We start from the raw sequence: 18466 nt of genomic DNA, 5'->3' as shown, positions 1-18466 counted from the left end.
CAATAGTGAGGTCGGAAATTAAGTGGCGACATCTGTCTTTACTTCAAGTATCCTAACTAACACTTTGAAATATCCGAGAAAAATGAGGTAAACGTGTAAAAGCTATTTGCGTGAAAGTCTACAATCTACAGTTTGCCACTATTATTATCGATCAGTAGATTATTGTGCAAGAGAGTCCTCCTCCCAAATGAAACATATCGATACAACTTCCGAACCGATTGTATAATACCGCTGTATCTCTTCCATTGACTATACTATCTGTGTCTACTGCTTTTGCTCCTCTTGCACGAAATTAAAATGTAAAAGAGAGGAATGGAGGTCTCTTTGTAAACACGCGATCGAGAGTTCGGTTAGTGAAACCGACCATTGTGTTTGAGTGTTTTGAATTGTATATAGGGACTTGGTGAGATTCACGGGTAGTTGGACAGTGAAGTATCGAGGATGATTTGTTGTAACTTTTTTTATTGAAGCGAGGTGAAAATAAATTGAGAATAGAAAATAGTAATAGATCGATTGAGAAAAGTGAATTAAAATCGTCGTTGTTGGATGGTTCTAGCGATAAACGTTACTTTATAAAATATATGATATATATTATTATATATTATATATTATAGCATCCAGTTTTATTTGTTAGGTAATTTATAATCGAATATGCTCGAGTGTTGGAGTTTCTAAAATTTTCAACTAGGCAGTAGTCATGAAGCAAAAATCCAGAATTCTCTCAGATACAAGTGGTCTGTAATTAAGATTCAATTTACACATAATTTACTTGACAAGCGCGAAATTTCAAATATTTTCCGAACAAAAAACTTTTGAAAATAGCGGTTTTAAGAAAACTTGATTTTTTGACATTAGAAGCCTGTCGTGATGACAACTCTTGAAGCCTCCTTTTTCACGTCTCGATGTGGTTTGATAATTTATTAATGAAGATGAGTTTAGCGGGCAGCTGTGCGCATTATGTTTCAACAGCAAATTTCTCACCAAGGGAAATTGATTTGCAAACTAACCGACTATGCACGGAACTAAAAACAGAAACGATGATCGATTTATCGATGTTTTCGCCGTGAAACCGATGTACACAAAGACCAACGTAGATACACACCACGATGTTTGGTTCAGCGTATATTTAACGCATCGAACGTGGAACATGTTTTATTTGCCTTAGCTTTTACGCCAAGATTAAATTTCCCTTACAAGATGCCTATGTAAGATGATTTAATAACTGGTATAGTAACTAAAAATGATGCGATTATTCATAGAAAATGGGTCAAAATACGAGTGATAAAATATTCCACTAAAGCACTTCGTTCCTAAAAATTTTTTTAATTTATCAAATAATGTAATGTTATACTATATACAGTGATTTTGACTACTTTTACATGGCTCCAACTATAGAGAGATGAAAACAGAAAAGTATCTAATAGTTGTATAAGAAATTTGCGTTTCAAATAACAAAGAAAACAGTTCTTATCTATATTTACTATATACAAAAGCGTTAAGAGCTATCCACGTTTACCAGAAATGGGGATATTCCCATAAGTTGCATGCAATATCTACAATAGAACTAGAACGATGACTAAAAAATGATTTGCATTGTATGAGATAACCGTTTTGTGTTACTTTTAAATAATTCAGCAGTTCCGTAGAAGATCGACACGCAGTTTGGTTATTCTAAACAGTTGGTTCGTACAAAATACGTCATTGAAAAGAAACAAATAGGAGAATTGGTAACGATAGGTTCCGTTATTTTTCTGTTACATCACGCGTTCTTTCACAATGTACATTATTCAAGATAAACTTGAAAATGACCGAAGTTGATAAGCGTGAGAAATCGGAAAGAACATGCATAAAAATGTCTTTAAAATTTTTGTAGATATTTTTCCGCGCTATAGAATTCTTAATCTTTTGTCCTACATATTACGTAATACCATATAAAGGATATAACTTTTAAAAATTACAAAATATACCATATATGTATATTACGTTCATACATTGTATGCTATTCGCTCATTGAAATTTTTCAAATAAAAATTTCTTTTAGGTTTTCATCAACCACTCGGTCTAAATGTCCGGTGTGTCCACGTTGAAATGATAACCAACTGTAATTCATCAACTCGGTGACTGTTGGCACCGAATCTTTCTCGTAAATAAGCGCAATTATATTTCTGGCCCTCGTGTCCGTTTACGTATTTTCCATGCCGGGTTGGTGTCGCTCGTACCACAAATATCAATTACCATTCATCAACGTTGAACCCTACCATTCTAACTCAATTGCAAATGTCAAAATAGAATTACTCATCTTTGGAGGATGCAACGAAGGGAACCTCTTTTGCGGAAGTATTCTCTGAGAAAAGGTCGCGATACTTTTTACAATTAAAAACTATAGATCTATTGAATGTTATCTTCTAACGATACACCTATTAATTAAATAAAAATGAAACAGACGAATAATTGCATTTTCCTTCGAAGAAGTGAAGGCAGTTATTGTATAAACACAGCTTTCTTTCAACTATTTAATTTAACATTTCCTGCCCTTTCGTTTATCTCACTACATACAATTCAATTTTACCGAACGCGATTCTATCTATTTTTTCCATAAGCCAGATTATCACTGGCAGTAACGAGCCTTTCGCTTCACCAGTTAAAAAGTAAAGCAATAATCCCAAATTTATGTCACGATTGTTGGAAAGCGCGTAACGAGCGTGAAACAATGCAAACGCATTGTTGTGCAGCAGGAGTTTTTATTTTTCCGCATTCTGTGTTTGCGCTGCAGCCAAAAATCTGGACCAATGAAAACAGGAAGTTCGTGCATGGGATAAAGAGAAGATGAGAACACGGTAGGATCGTGATTGCACGTTCCTGTAATTCGTCAGATTCCAGTAACGTGACATACACCGGATACAAGCCATGTCACTGATGTTATCACTGGCTATTTCATATCAGCAGCACGAATGTTTTGAGAACCTTTTTATAAGCTTTAAATTAAATGGTATCACATTGTTGCATTTGTATTTACATTATTCGGCATGCTTGTGTGTTAATGAAAATTCTTTTTTCTTTCTCGTGATAACAGGTTCTTGTTTGTTATTAAAATGTCGTAACTTTTATATCTATTTTATATTTGAATTTAGATGGACGATATACGTACACAATTGTTTCTGTTATATCTGAATCAGTTTCAGATCCCAGATTTAGCTGCCGTGCTTAGTTACAATGGCTACTGTGATATATTATTATATCACACACGTAATAACACTGTTACTAAAACAGAGCCATATTCTATAGCTATAGAACGCCGAAGTTCAAAACTACGTCCAAAACAACTGAAACAGAAATTGAGTTTTCTAACGCACAGCATGCTACTTCGAGTTTGTACTGTGGCACAATATTCTGCGATCAATGTGTGTCTTGCGATGACAATCAGTTGATACTGTATCTCGTCGTTCTACGCTTATGTGTAACCTAAACTAAAGAGGCCTCCTTTTTTTTCCTGGTCGAAGAGAATCCAACTTGTGTTTTAATGTTTTATGCTCGAAGCAGGTCACATGTGCCGTGTGCGTGCCTCTGGCCGGTCGTACGATTTTCTGTTGGCTCGCAATCGGTTGCTCTGTTTTCTCCGGATGATGGTGTGTGATCTTAATACGGGGAGCATATTAAGTTAGAACACGATATGATCTAATCTCGTAAATCGTGGCGGAAGAGAAGGGGAAGGAAGGGCAGCCAAAACAACGTTAAAGGTACGTGAATGGAATGCGTCAAAGCAAATCGTTCGCCGTAAAATTTGTTTGATTGTGGTTATTTTAAATTTTATAAATAAGTGAATTTACTGCATTATGAGAGTAGGATAATATGTTAGGACGAGTAAAAAGGTTTGAAGGAAAAGCATAAGGATTGACACTGGTCTTTTTTTTTTTTGCTGGCAATATTAACAGGAATCTAGAATAATTGCATTGATAATCGAAGCATGATAATCCTATTTCATGAGCAATATTATCTTGTAAGCATAAAAGACGTAAAATTCCTTGCCATTTTTTATTTGCCACGACACATGTCTAACGATAAGAAGCTTCTAGATATTCACGTGAAATTTGTAATTTATTAGTACGGGTAATGCTATTGGTTCTATACCTTTAAAGAAGTGATACAATAGCATTCTATATACTGCGTATTTTATTGTATAACTTGAAAATACAAAAAGGATTTAATATACAGTGTGTATATTCTGCGTTAGCATTATTTTAATTATTAAAACAACCTTACCTGTTGCAAAGAAACTTCGTAATTTTCCAATGAAAATTATAATAGAATTGGAATAGAATTAGAATAGAATTAGAATAGAATTATCATAAGAATTGAAGTAAAAAAAAAGAAAACAAATACCTAGTCTTCTTTTTCTTTTTCTTTTCTTTTTTTTTTTCAAGGACTACTTCTTAATAAAATAATAACAACGACTAAATCCAAAGAAATCTGATTTTAATATTGATTACGTCGTTAAATACCATATTGAAATATTTAAAAAAAGAAAAATGAAGTTAAGACTTGTTATGTAGTGTTACGATATTTATCTATTAAATGGTATAATTTGATAATTAGGTTTATATTACATGTATAGCTATTATATCGGACGACATATGTCATGGCTATCGTATCTATATCCATAAGCGAGACCTTCTTTTTTTTTAACGAAGACAAAATTAATACTTCATCATTTATATACGTATACGACTGACTGGGAAGTTTATTCGTTTCTTCTTGATTGTGGTATTTTTATCGTTTTATACGAAAGCAAAGCTTTTTAAAAGGGGAATAATGAAACTTGGATGATGCTTGAAAGATGGCAAAAGATTGTTAAAGAAAAAAAAATAGACGATACATTATTCAATAAAGTTTTTTATACCTGCCAGTGAAATTATTCAAAATTAAAGAGGAAATTAAATATTCGACTTGCACGCTCGCGTAAAGCTCAGAAGCGGAAATTGAACGTTTGATGCGCTGATGCTTGAAACCAGGAAGAATGGGTAGGGATAGGGTTAAACGGCGGTAAGACGAAAGAAGGAGGTGCGAAGACGCAAAGGTAGGAAGAGGAGATTGAGAGCGACAAGGATAGGACGAACTCGTGCGAAAAGAGGAGAAGGGACGTTTGTGGACGAGAGGTGTCAGGGGAGGTGAATAAAACAGTCGTGAGCGCACGAAGAAGTACGAAGTGACGAGTGGCAGTGGAAGCTTGAGGCGAACGCCGGTTCTCTCACTTGTTGAGTGTCGAGCGACGAACTGAGTCCTACCGTTCGTTTATACGGCACCGGTAGAGACAACGGTCGCGTGTTTTCTCGTGCGCGATACACACACGCACACACATATATATGCAACGTGCACTCGCTCGTGAACACACAAGTTGCACGCGAGGATAGGCGTGCGCGTATTCGACATTTCCGACGATCGTGTGCGCGGGTGAAATCGTAAAAGCTCGCGTTGCTATTGGACGTTGTTTCTTGTGATGGTGATTCGATTAATCGATAGTGCCGTCGATAGGTAATGTCGCGTTAACTGGCTAAGATTTTGCTTCGTTAAATGGCCGTCGTTATCGTATCGGTTCTTGAAACTGTTTTTGTGAAGTGGGTTTTTAACAATAGGTCAATGTCGATACGTATGAAACGTGGCTGTTCCAAAGTTTGAATTTGACGAACCAATACCATGGACTACATTTTATCTTATCGTCGATTATTTGGAAAAACAAAATCATATCAACTTACTATGTTACCTGGAAATTTTTCTTCGATTTCGTCACGAATAACGCAATAAAATAAACAAATGTGTCACGTATCCGTGTCTCGCTCATGCTCAACGGAGAAGAGAGAATTTCTAGAAATACATCTTCCTTGATAACTGGCCAAATAAGCGAATTGTAGTCAGTTAGTGAACCGCTGTTATAACTCTGATTAGCGACAAAAAGTTTTACGTAGAAAGGTGAATTACACGATACAGAAGGATCGTTGTCGCGAGTCGCGTGCCTTATCATCATCGGTCACAGGCACGCCAAGCAAAAGTTCCTGGAACGGCAGACAGCATCTATTTTCGAGTACTCGAGTCAGAGTATCATCGCGCCGACAGCTTGTCCACCACCATTATTCCGACGTATTTGTTTTAGACTGAAATGTACGTAATCGGCCAACATTAAATCCAAATGTATACATCGGAGCCATGGATAATCGATCGTTACAGTAAATTCTGCTAGAATCGATGGAAGAAGCGTTGTTTCGGCTGGCGGACAGAGGCCGTTTTATTTTGATTGGCGATCAAGCCGATCGGACAAGTCGATACGTCGACGGTGTCAGAAACAAGCCTCGCACCGTTGCTATCGACGATCGTTGTTGTCACGATTGTTCCACGTTTCATGAGCATCGTTGGTGTGATTATGTAAGAGCGAGATCCGTTTGCGGCAAATAATCGGAACATTGGACACAAGACACGTGTTGCGTCGGAACGCGTAACGATCTGCATAAAAACGTATATAATTTATTAAAAATAAATGGTAAATCGCTGCTGCATGAATTATTCTTCTATCGATTAACAGCCGTACATAATTTCATTTGTACAAAAGTTTCGTTCGAAATCACCTGTCGGCATGCCGAAATAAGTATCGTGTAGACTGGAAAACAAAATATTATCATCGCGAAGCGTTGACTGTTTTGTTTTGTCGTCCTTGGTGAATGTTTATACAGTGATATTTGTGGAGTTTAATATTCGTGAAGTCTGAGTTTGTTGAAAAGCGAGTTAGCATCGAGATTGCGTGCACGACTCATTTCGAATTTCCCGCACACGGTGCACGTGGAGGAAAAGGCGACGATGGCAATGAAGAGCAGAAAGCAGTATTCTGGGCCCAGCCTTGGATCGAAAAGTCATTATCCAGCGATCAGTCAAGCTTACTGGGCACCACAACCACAAAATACACCTTATTCTGTTCCAGGTATCCGCCTGTTTTTTAATCAAAATGTTAAAATGTTTCGAGGCAACTTAAACATTTAACGTAATCCTAATTTTAAAATGTTAAATGTTAAACGCATATTTTCACCCTAAAATTGCTCGGTAAATGGGTAAAAAATTTCTCTTAAACATTTCCAAACAATGTGATTAACCTCGCGTCGTAGTTTGATGCACGCTAAATTACTATCAAGAAAGAGTTGTATGCATACGTGTATATCCGTAACTCGTTTCCAGAAGAAATTTCTCCTCGATCCACTGTTAAAAATTAATCCATAGGTCGTTAAGACATTAGTCTAGTAGAGAAAAGGTTAATGACGTAAAATAATCGTTAACACGCTACTCTTCCACTAGATAAATGGTAATTACTTGCAAACAGATGCAGTTAAATGGTAATACTCTGCTCTGAAATAAAGCCATAAACGTAGCCACTCTCGAGCTTGTAGCTGCTATAACGTATATCCAACTCGAAAGGATAATTCATTTGTCCGCTTAATGCTAGAAAATTCAGTCTGGTCATCCATTAACGAGCTGGTAGAAGTTATTGGTTTTCATTAACAAGTATGTATAATTATCCACAAGCTTTCGTCGTGGCATTGTTCATTTGCTCATTTATTTGCAATGAATTTGTTCATTGCTTTCCTCATACTGAATTTATCATCTTGAATTTCTATTTGTATGAAAAATATATCGAAATTTTTTAGATAAAAGAATTAAGAACCACTGTTCTACTGTAATGCCATCTTAATGATAATCTTAATTACTTGGGATTAAGAAATCGACCATACTTTATCAATGATATCACGTTAGAACTAATTAAGGTATTACGTTTGCTTATGGTGTTCGGAATTTACGTAATCTAGGCCACAGATCAGTCACAGGCACAATTGTCCGAGTCAAGGTAAACTCAATACCATTTAGATATTGCTGTAAACTCTTCCACAAATGCACTACTTGAGGCTACGGTATAAGGTCTTAATCTTATATGATACAAAAAATTCTACGTATAGCAATTAAGAGGTAATAAGACGCAGCAGACGTAATAATTTTGCTTGGAGATATAGAATGTATGTTAATTAAAGGAACGGAATGTAATGATTATTGGAACGATAAAACTAAGCTTCTTATACGTCAAATTTATATAACGTATTACTTTTGCATGCATTCGATAATACTTTCTATAAGAATTGAACATCGAACATTTCAAAATTATCAATTAAAAAATGTTTTTGTACTTAACATGAATTAATAAAACAATTTTGAACAAACTTATCGTCAGCAATAAATGAATTTTTGATCCAATTGTTATCGACAATATACTGATTATTATCACGTACTGAAACTCGCGAATAACCTCACAGTTAATTAACTACACAGTGAACAAACATCTTGCTTTGTTCGTGTTTGCTCCGTAGAAATCGATTTCGCTCGAGCGCGTGACCGATTACTTAAAATTGTAATTATTGTTTCGTGAAATTTTAACAATTTAACAAGTGAAATTTTAATGCTGATTGTCGAATTGGTACTACTACATACATTGAACCGAACAAACCGATGTTTGGACGTTATAAGCTATTGAATAATTTTGTTTGCGTTTAAAGGAACACTCGTGTAATAAAATTGGGCATTTTAGTTTTCGAATACATACTAGAAACAAATTTTTTGTTTTTCGTTTCATTCGATTCGTTTAATTAAAGAGTCTAAATAAATGCTTAATGGTTCAAATGCCAGAGACGAAGAAATACTTCTTCGCATTCTGAGAAGATTTTGGTACCATTGGTCAATGACTCCAGCACATGTTTGCCTCGCTGTATCTCTTCCAGAAAAATAATGAATGGACAAATATCTACTTATAGTTTTCTTCTCACCAACAATCGGGCGTCGAATATGACAAAATCTAATCGCTCTAACTCACACATCCTGTTCCATTAAATTACATACCAATGCTTTCGAATACTTTCTCGGAATGAATTGCATGTTTCTATCCTCTTCACAAGGATCCGAAGCCAAAAATAAAAGCAAAAGGAGTAAAAATGCCACGTAGGCATCGTGTTAATTATAGTATGGTTAATTAATACCCAACCAGTTCTCATTTCGCGCACGTCTAGCCATGAGGTAGTACCGTTTCAGAGCCGCTTCACAAGTTACTAACTGAATATGCTATTGGTACCACTATAGTTCCAAATGGGACTGTCGCGAGGACGCCACGTCAATCTTGCTGAACGATTTTGAAGGCTAAACAGAGTCGTTTTATCACGTTATGCCAGTTTCACGCGTGATTTAACGAATATTCGCTAATTTTCGCGAATTATAAGATTATCTATGGGAATATAATTGCCAAGGGTTTGCTTTCTGATATTGATATTTATTGAAGTAGCATTAATCAAAAGGGAGAACCGAAGTTTAATGCTTAATTATCGCGTCAAAACCAAGCGTCACTGGATTGATAAAAAATGGTCTTTTCACGCGCGTAAAATAATCACAACAATGGCCATAATGTTAGAACAGAGTCTCAACGAAGAATATCAGCAAGCGAGGCATCGATTCGATTCGCCTCTGTACGCGTTCATTGTTCCGTTGATTTATTTTCTGATATTTCGAGCTACTCGTAACGGTACTGTAGAAAAAATATACAGTTTTAAAGCTCTTTGCGCGTTTTCCTCATTTTTTTTCTTTTCATATTTCAAAATGGACGGCATACCTTAGTCAATCTTTAACTCAGAGTAGATACAATTTCAAAATTTTACCATTTTTATTTCTTTCTTACAAAGTTTCTGCGAAAGACTTTCGAGTCTTCAAGATTATTACAATACTATATTTACTAATACGTTACAATAATCAACAAATTCCTAGAGAATATACTATATTACCTTGTAATAATAAATTCATTTTCACACAGTTTAATACTCTACATAAATAATGTGAAATGCACTTGTATTATCTGTAAACCCATTCCTCAATTTTGCATACAATTAACATTAATTGCGCGCTTAATACAAACAAAATTTAAAGATTAAATCCCAACGTTTAGTCGCAAACGAGTCAATTCCATCCATGAAACATAAAACCGAACGCACGATTGTTATTAATCTATCATTTATGAATAATTCTTATGAATTGCCTCGAATTATTTCTTAATTAATTATGAACCTTGCGAAAATTAATACAATGGCATATTAAATAAATTGTAGGAGATCCGATCTCGCGTAACGCTTTGGTCGTTTTACGTTTTGTTTAATTTCTGTGCAGCGTGTCCTGTTAGTCGTCAAACGAACGACGAGGGATGCGTCATATAGGTATGCCTACATATTATTATTGCAAACGCGCCGTATCTTTAAACGATGAGGTATAACAAAGGCAACGTACCAAGGTCGTAAAACGAGCAGTGCATGAATTCACCAATGCAGATGATTATTAAATCTTCTTATTAAAACATTCTGCGGATGATATACGTTGCAGATACGTGCGCGTATAGATAGATGGCAGATTGAGATAGCAGAAGATGGATGATAAATAAGCAGAGAATGAGAAATTTACGAAGGATAACGAATGTATCTATAAATATACGTATTAACAGAAAAGATTTAGGACTTAAGATATTATACACCAGATTGAGTGGTAAAGTTAATGTACTATCATTAGAATTATTAACTCCTTATGACAGATTGAAAACACATGGAGTATCTCATGCAGCATTGTTTCTACTAACGAAGTATTCTACATTCTACACGATGTTGATTCAAGGAAAATGGCAAATAAGTTAGCTACTTTTCGTACGATATAAAGCTTATTTCGCATAGGTAAAAGAGAATCGCGAATATGGACATATTATCATGAGCAAACATTGACTGACTACTATCGTACGTGTCTATGTAAAGACGAAGAGCATCGAATTACGACGCAACGTGAGATGATTTATTACAGTTAATCAGCTCTCAGAACTTTACTAACGTCGGATGACTCATCATCAGGAAATATCATTCTCAGCCAGGAGTAATTAAACAACGCATTGTCCGTATACTGCCATCGATGTTTAGTCAATTATATAGAAAGCAAGGAAGTACTTTACCCGATTGTGAGTAACGTTTTAGGTTCATAGTTATATGATATGTATCGTTTATATTTGTAACGCGTTATTTTTAAAATAATTTATTATATAATAATTTATTATTATAGACTGCTGATGTTTATGCAAATTCATATTTTTATGAACACAAACAAAGAAATATCTGTATTGTGAATAGAGGCTTTTTTTACCTTCAACCAACTATTTATGCGAAGATAATAAATTATAATGAAAGAGAAATAACGGTGCAGTTTATATTATATCGACATTGTTCATATCATATAATTTATACTACAGCGATATGAAGAATTTCTTCAATGAACCCTTTACTATGATGACACGATTTATTTGCGAAGGCGTTTGAAATGCACTGGCATACTTCTGCAATATTTCAAATTTATGGTACCTTAAGACGATATGAAGCAACAACTGGCACAAATGGTTTCCAAAATCGTGAATGTAGAAATTATGAAATCATAATTCAAAAATTATACATTGAAGATTTGTTAAATCATTCAAAAGGTTGATAGCATAATATACACATTAATTCAGGAAATTATTGAAAAAATTATTGAAAAAGAATTATTGAAAAAAAACAACAGTCTTTAAATATAAGTTACGAAGAAACTGGAGATACAGTAGGTATGTGTCGTAACAATTGTTTTAAATTTGTTCAGTTCTAAAGATACTCGTACCACTCTTTGAACTCGATAATACTTAAATTATCGTTTCCAATCCTTCAAATGTTACGTCAGCACAGGCGGCAGGTCTATGCATATTTTTTCAGTATTATTGACATTTTTTAAGAAATGTAGAATTTTCTTTTCCATTCTCTTAACCGCCGTATTATCCAACAACCAAGTATGAACGATTATATCATGTATATATATATATATATATATATATATATATATATATATATATATATATATATATATATATACAGGGTGGTTAGTAACTGGTGGTACAAGCGGAAAGGGGGTGATTCTACTCGAAAAAAGAAGTCGAAAATATAGAATAAAAATTTTTCGTTTGACGCTTTGTTTTCGAGAAAATCGACTTTGAATTTTCGCTCGGTACGCGTGCGGTACGTTATAACGGATCTCACTGTAGATCGTTGTCTCGATGGAAGAATTTAAAAAAAAAAATTTTTTTATTCTATATTTTCGACTTCTTTTTTCGCGTAGAATCACCCCCTTTCCGCTTGTACCACCAGTTACCAATATATTAAAAACCGAATACATTGCCACATTATGAAGTGAATGAGTCATCTATTTAAAGCCTTCTATATAATTATCATAATTACCCTAGGCTATAGGTACAACTGTTATCTTCAGCGTGAATTTCATAAATACCAACTTTCGAGCGGTAAAATATAAATTCTCGCAAATACGCAACTGTTTCTCTTTACCGCTTTAACAATTACCTACCTTTGTGCCATACTCTTTCCCTTTAACTGCTATCACAAAATTTTAATTTTTAACACACAGTTGAAGGGGATAAGCAATATCGAAAAACAGAAAGAATAGACTATGCAGAAACGCTGAACAATATTCGATAAAGAAACGCACCGTTCGTAGGACACTCCTTCAGTCAGAAAAGACAAACAATTGATGACAAAAAGGAGAGTGGGCATCGAGGATAAAATTGCAAAGAATGCCAAGGGAAGAGTATATTGTAACGACTACACTTTCAAACATCCTTGACTTCCTTATAAGCTGGCACGCGGGAAGTTACATAATGAGCCTTTGAGTCTAAGCTGCTAAGCGGATAGGCAAGTAAAAACGATAGGCAGAACAACAGAGAGAATCAAGAGAGGACATGCAGATTTATCGGCACGATTTTTATGTCTATTTCGATTATTACGTTTCTCGGTAGAAGTAATAAAGAATTAATAAATTTCTCTGTTCGACGATCCTTTGATTGTTTTATCTTCGATGATACGTCGGATATTAACTACAATGTCGCTTGAATATGTACGTTCAAGGATTATCGATCAAAATTTTTCGTTTTCATAATTATTGACAATCGAGTGATTTTATTCCTGAAAAAAAAAATTCTAGAAATTCGTTAACGGCTTTCGAGAAGATTTTCATTTCCGCATATTAAAGACATTAGCATGCAGAAGATCGTTCGTCACAAGAACTGGACGAAGATTCGTAAAACGACAGAAAATGTCGAATAAAGTTAAGTCAGGTGACGTGTTAATGGATTGCGCAAGCCGAGTCGCGGTTGCACGTCGATACCGGACAAACTGCATGCCTTTAGTGTTCTCGGTCACATTTGCAAACGATCACGGAATAATTCTTTTAACTTCTCTTCGTTAATGGAGCGCAGTATCTTCTCTGAAATACTTCCGTTCGTGATTTGCCTATCAAGAATAATTCGAGAAGAACAATTGGCAGTTCTTAGATTTTAGATGTTTGAAAATTTGTATAATCGAGAGATTTCAATTATTTGCAATTTTTTAATCTATAGGAGTGAATAGTTGAAAATATATTTTCATTACTACCTTTTTAACGTTAATTTTTTGGAAATTGTCAAGTAAGAATAATCGTTGAGTATAACATTCGCTTTATACTATCCAAATATACTTACCACATTATCCCAGAACTTATATATGAAACCTCTACAAATCACGTCATTTAGGCTTCATAAACTAATTTGATTCAATTTACCAATATTATTAATCGCGTTTAAACGTCGGCGACGAATCGCGTCATTGCAACATGTTAATTGCTCTAAAAAAATTAGCATTACTCAGCAATAATTTACACGACCTCGATTCACCATCTCGATAAGGATTCGAATAAGTTTTGTTTGCAAAGAAACTGGTCGTAAAGCTTTCCGATCGCAATGGTGCATTTATATAAAACATTCGGAGTCGGAAATTTATTGCTCGGTATTTTTCATCGTGTAAAAAAAAAAGAAAATAGAAAAGAAACACGGAGAATAGAAAAAAGATATCGTTGCGACTAGTTAGCTAGTTCTCGTGTAAGTAGATTGTTTGCTTATTCCTGATTGTCGCAGGAAATATTTTTTCGGAAGAAACGCGACTTTACGAGGACGAGAAAGTTAAAGAGCTTCGGGAAAGGCGGTACTGGCCATGTCAGTGTATTAGTGGACCGGCTGGAGAACGAGTTTTATAAGTGACATTTATTGGTACCGAAAAGTCAGACACCATTGCCCTTCGATGGAATTCCGCACGATATCGTACGTAGTGCTCGTGATTGAAATTGCTAGTCGACGTATAGGTGACGAGTATCGCTTCTGATTCTTCGTTCTTCTAAAAGAAGAAGAAGAAAAATAAAAAATTTTAATCCCGGAATTAATAGAAAATCAGTATCGAAACCACAAAGTTTACCAACATTTGAGTTCTACGATGCCGTGACTTTGAAATTACACACATATGTACGTACATACCTATGTGTCTACGTTATTTCAATTTTGTTAAATTTCTCTCTCTTTCATTTTACCACTATACTTTAGTACATTGAAAGTGAACAACTTTTGTGTAACAATTACTAATTCTCATATTTCTAATTAAATTATAAAACTCTATTCCATTTTGTCTAGCTCTTTTCCTTTACTACCATAAGCAATCACAATTCTAATTACGAAGGTTTGAAGCTCGTCGTTTGAAGAAACGGAGCTCTTTAAACAGCTACATATCATAGCGTCCGCTTTAACAGAAACGTATTCTCGAGAAACGAACTAAAAAGTCTGCGAACACGATGACCCGCGGCGCGAATCGTCGGCATCGAGAGTGCAGCCTCGAATGCCAAGGACCGAGGTCAATGCTGCAACGCCGGTTTCAACGACCGACTTTTGCAAACCCGTTGCAATATAAAGCGACCGAGAAGCAAATTAACGATGTCGAGGCGCGGTCGAATCTTGATTTACACGTAACGTTGCGCTCAGCTGATTGTGAATGGTCGACGTTGTTGGTTTTTGAACGCTTCCCACGTAAAACATTGTGTTCCAGAGTCTAGAGTAACAAGAAAACTATTCGTTGAATGAGTGCGATAGCCGATAAAACGTTGGAAAATTGCTATGTTACATTTCAAAATGGAAGCTGATTGAATCCTTGAAAACTATTTACTATATCGTTTCATTAGATAATTAATACTCGTCCATCTTCGACATTTTCATTTAATTAACTTCCTCCACGCTGTTTTGTATGCACAACAAACAAGAAAATTACTTCCGATCGTCCTTCTTGAATTACTAGTAATATTCCCACGCAAAATTCCTACCATTCAAAGAAAACGATTCTCAAAATCGCTATACTATTATACATATTCTACATGTTAGAAACAAATGCTACTAACATTGAACCTATGAAAGACTGTGAGAGTATTGTATCGTCTCTTACAGTCGTCTGAGCGGAAGACATCCCGGCTGCCTTATTTCATGGTCAGAACCTTCCCGAGCCAAATCTCGAATAAACAGACCATTGACATTTAATACTTGAGTAACTTACAGTCCGTCTCATACACATCCTTTCGGTCAGAAGTAAAATAGCGTTGGGTTAATTGCCTTCAAAGGTCTTTACAAGATACTGTCGCTAACAAACATTACCGTTCCTACAATTGGAGTATTTTTAAATCACCTTGCATTTGTTAATCATTCTGGGACGCGAGAAACGTTCACTTATGGTAATTAGCAATGTACAAAAGTACTCACGATAACGAGTCATACTGCAATGTATGTATAATACATTCTATTGCGAAATCTGCTATTTTAAAAAGCTCGATCTCCATTTCACGAAGTATCGTTCAGAAGTCAATTCGTAGGGAGAATGAATCGACGAGGAGGAGAATGTGCCGTCTAAGCTGTCTTGTCTTAATTTACATCTGACCCAGTCTCAGCTGATCGTAAGTGGTCGTTGGCTTCTAAACGTGTTTTCTCTGTGGAGATTCGAACACGCATATAGTTGACGACTAACTGTCTTATTAACGCAAAAAGAAGGATGGGCGAATGACGAGAACATAGAACTTGTCTGTGGATAGCGGTCTTCAGGGTCGTTCGAGGAATTCTAGTAAAAACACTGGTTTCTCAAAGACTGAATCATCGAGTACATGTTAATTTTGTAATTTGTAGATTGTAAACTAATTTTTTAATTCTTTATCGGTATCGTTATTGTTAGTCATTTTTCGTCATTGCGATACATTATGTTGAATAGGAGTTTTATGAATTGGTACACTGACGCATAAAAAATTAGAAATCTGTTATTGTTTAACGCATACATTTTTATTTTTTGATAAAAAGTTCTTTGTTTTATTCCTATTTATATTTTTTCAAATGATACGTATTGAGAAATTTGATTGAAAATACCTATCCTATAAGATATTGATAATTTAAAATAAGTAAACGTAGATACTTTCTCTCCCAATATATGGTATATTATCAATACGTCAGGAGGTCTCAGTTTGTTTGAATTCAACCTGACTAATCTGAACGAAGCTTATTCGAACTTTCCATCTAAACGAAGTTTATAGCCGTACATCCGTGGACGAAAATAAACTCGCGCTACAAAGTATGGAGCCGAGTCGCGGGAGACCGACTTGCAGATTGCGTTCGCGGATGAAATGATGATGAATTCTAGCCGGGTAACGGCAAGTTTCCTTCCTTAACAAGACAGAACGTGCGACATTGTTCCGTTTTTTAGTTCTCCGGAGCACGGAAAGTCCACTCGTTAATTGATACCTTCATCACGTGCGCACGTGAGCGAGCCACCGTTCTGCTTTCTCTTCTCTCTGTTATCGTCCCGCATATGCAGGTCGTTGCAGAAAAGTCGGGTAACTTGTCACGCTCAATGGGCATCTACATATGCCCCACAAAACTGGAATATATCGTCGAAAAATCGGGCGACTCGTTCCACGCCGGTGCTTGGCATTTCGTATACAAGATTGAAAAGTGGTCGCTCCGTTAAGATTTTGCGTCACACTACGTAATAATCGAGATGTCAGGCACTGGGATATTTTTTATAGCACAGCGTAGCTTGAATTTACCACTAGCCTATATCGCGAACCATATGTTCTATCCTGTTAAGAAAACCAAGCTGCCGTTTCGAATAAGAAATTCGTAAATTAATATAACAGCAAAGCCCGATCAGCTAGAAATATATTAGATCCGTGTTGTCGCATCCGAACACGATAAGAATAAGAACCGTGAACCCATATATATACGTCATTTACGTATACGTATTCAATTTGCAATCGAATGGTGTTCGAAACGATTCGAATTTTCACGGTATCCAAAACATGGTATCGCTTGGAAAATGAAATGCAAACGTTCATCGCTACTCCTCTTGGTAATTCACGTCCAGTGTCAATGGTAGCCTTCTTGCCTGCAACAGTTCCATCAGCCAAGTTCAACGAGTTACGTCACCCATGCTCAGGATGTTATTTCGTTGGTGGTGCAGCAGTGACTAATAGCTTATTGTCATCGAGAAACGCATTCCACGAGCGAGGTCGAGAAGCGAACTCCTTGCGTCACGCCCGCTGGCCCTCGTGGCCATTGTTCGCGGCTCTACTTGTACTATAACCACGGTGTAGCCCATTATTCCCGACCAGTGGGCGATAGGAACGAAGCCGTCGATTGCATTACACGTTATTTTCTATTGTCCAACCGCGAGACCGACGAGGCGTATCCTCGCGTTTGCGGCATCGTTGTCATCGTATCTATCCTAAGCATAGTGGGCTGATACTGCTATTATACAGGTTGTATCATCGCGGATACGATACGCGTTATTGAAAAGCAGCAAAGAGCGTACTTTCCCCTGGTATGTACCATTTACATGTGTAAATGACTGATTTATAGACGCAAAAACGAAAATATGTCTGTTCTATTTTCAAGATTGTGCCACACAAGGTGGTCTTGTCACGCTATAAGTCAATCAAATCTGCGTTCCGTCCGTTGGCCAACTTTCAACAATTAACTATTGAGTTTCAGAATGATCGCGTTGTTTATCGCTTCCACACTTTTTCGGTAGTATAAATAAACTCTTTGCGTTAAACGAAAGACATTGCTTGAAATACTTAAAATCTTCCGAATAAAACAAAGAACATCTTATCCGAACGATTATTAATTTCAAGGATAGAAATACATTTTGGTCGATAAGATACGTGAAAATCGGTAAAACTTACTAACTGATAACGGCAAACGATATCTTTTTAAATATTGAATTTCTCGCTATGCGAGTGGAATTTTTTATTTGTAATCACGCTAACAATCGACTGATAAATTTTCGTTCGCTCATAGTGGAACAACCTGTATGAGTTAACGTGAAGCGTTGTCGTTCGTGAACAGCGAGTCGAACGATCCGGAGGCCGACTACCATTCACGATTAGCCGGGACTGGGTCACATGCAAATCGGGAGAAAAGGCGGTGCCTTCCACCTGTCACTGTCGCTTCGTT

General features: G+C 36.0%; 1 protein-coding gene and 1 long non-coding RNA gene across 21 annotated transcripts in view; both read left to right on the top strand.

Moving 5' to 3' along the window:
* LOC117238212 (CUGBP Elav-like family member 2) overlaps nt 1-18466 on the top strand; it is a 353266-nt gene that overhangs the window by 302580 nt on the left and 32220 nt on the right. The gene's annotated exons all lie outside the window — the stretch shown is intronic.
* LOC117238214 lies at nt 6854-11907 on the top strand. The gene is made up of 3 exons (XR_004494143.1): nt 6854-6964; nt 10228-11053; nt 11155-11907. It is a non-coding gene; the product is annotated as an uncharacterized LOC117238214 (long non-coding RNA).

Source organism: Bombus vosnesenskii, unplaced genomic scaffold (assembly GCF_011952255.1).
Source record: "Bombus vosnesenskii isolate JDL3184/JDL3185 unplaced genomic scaffold, Bvos_JDL3184-5_v1.1 scf7180000013444, whole genome shotgun sequence".
NCBI lineage: Eukaryota > Metazoa > Arthropoda > Insecta > Hymenoptera > Apidae > Bombus > Bombus vosnesenskii.
This window is presented reverse-complemented; position numbering and strand designations above follow the sequence as displayed.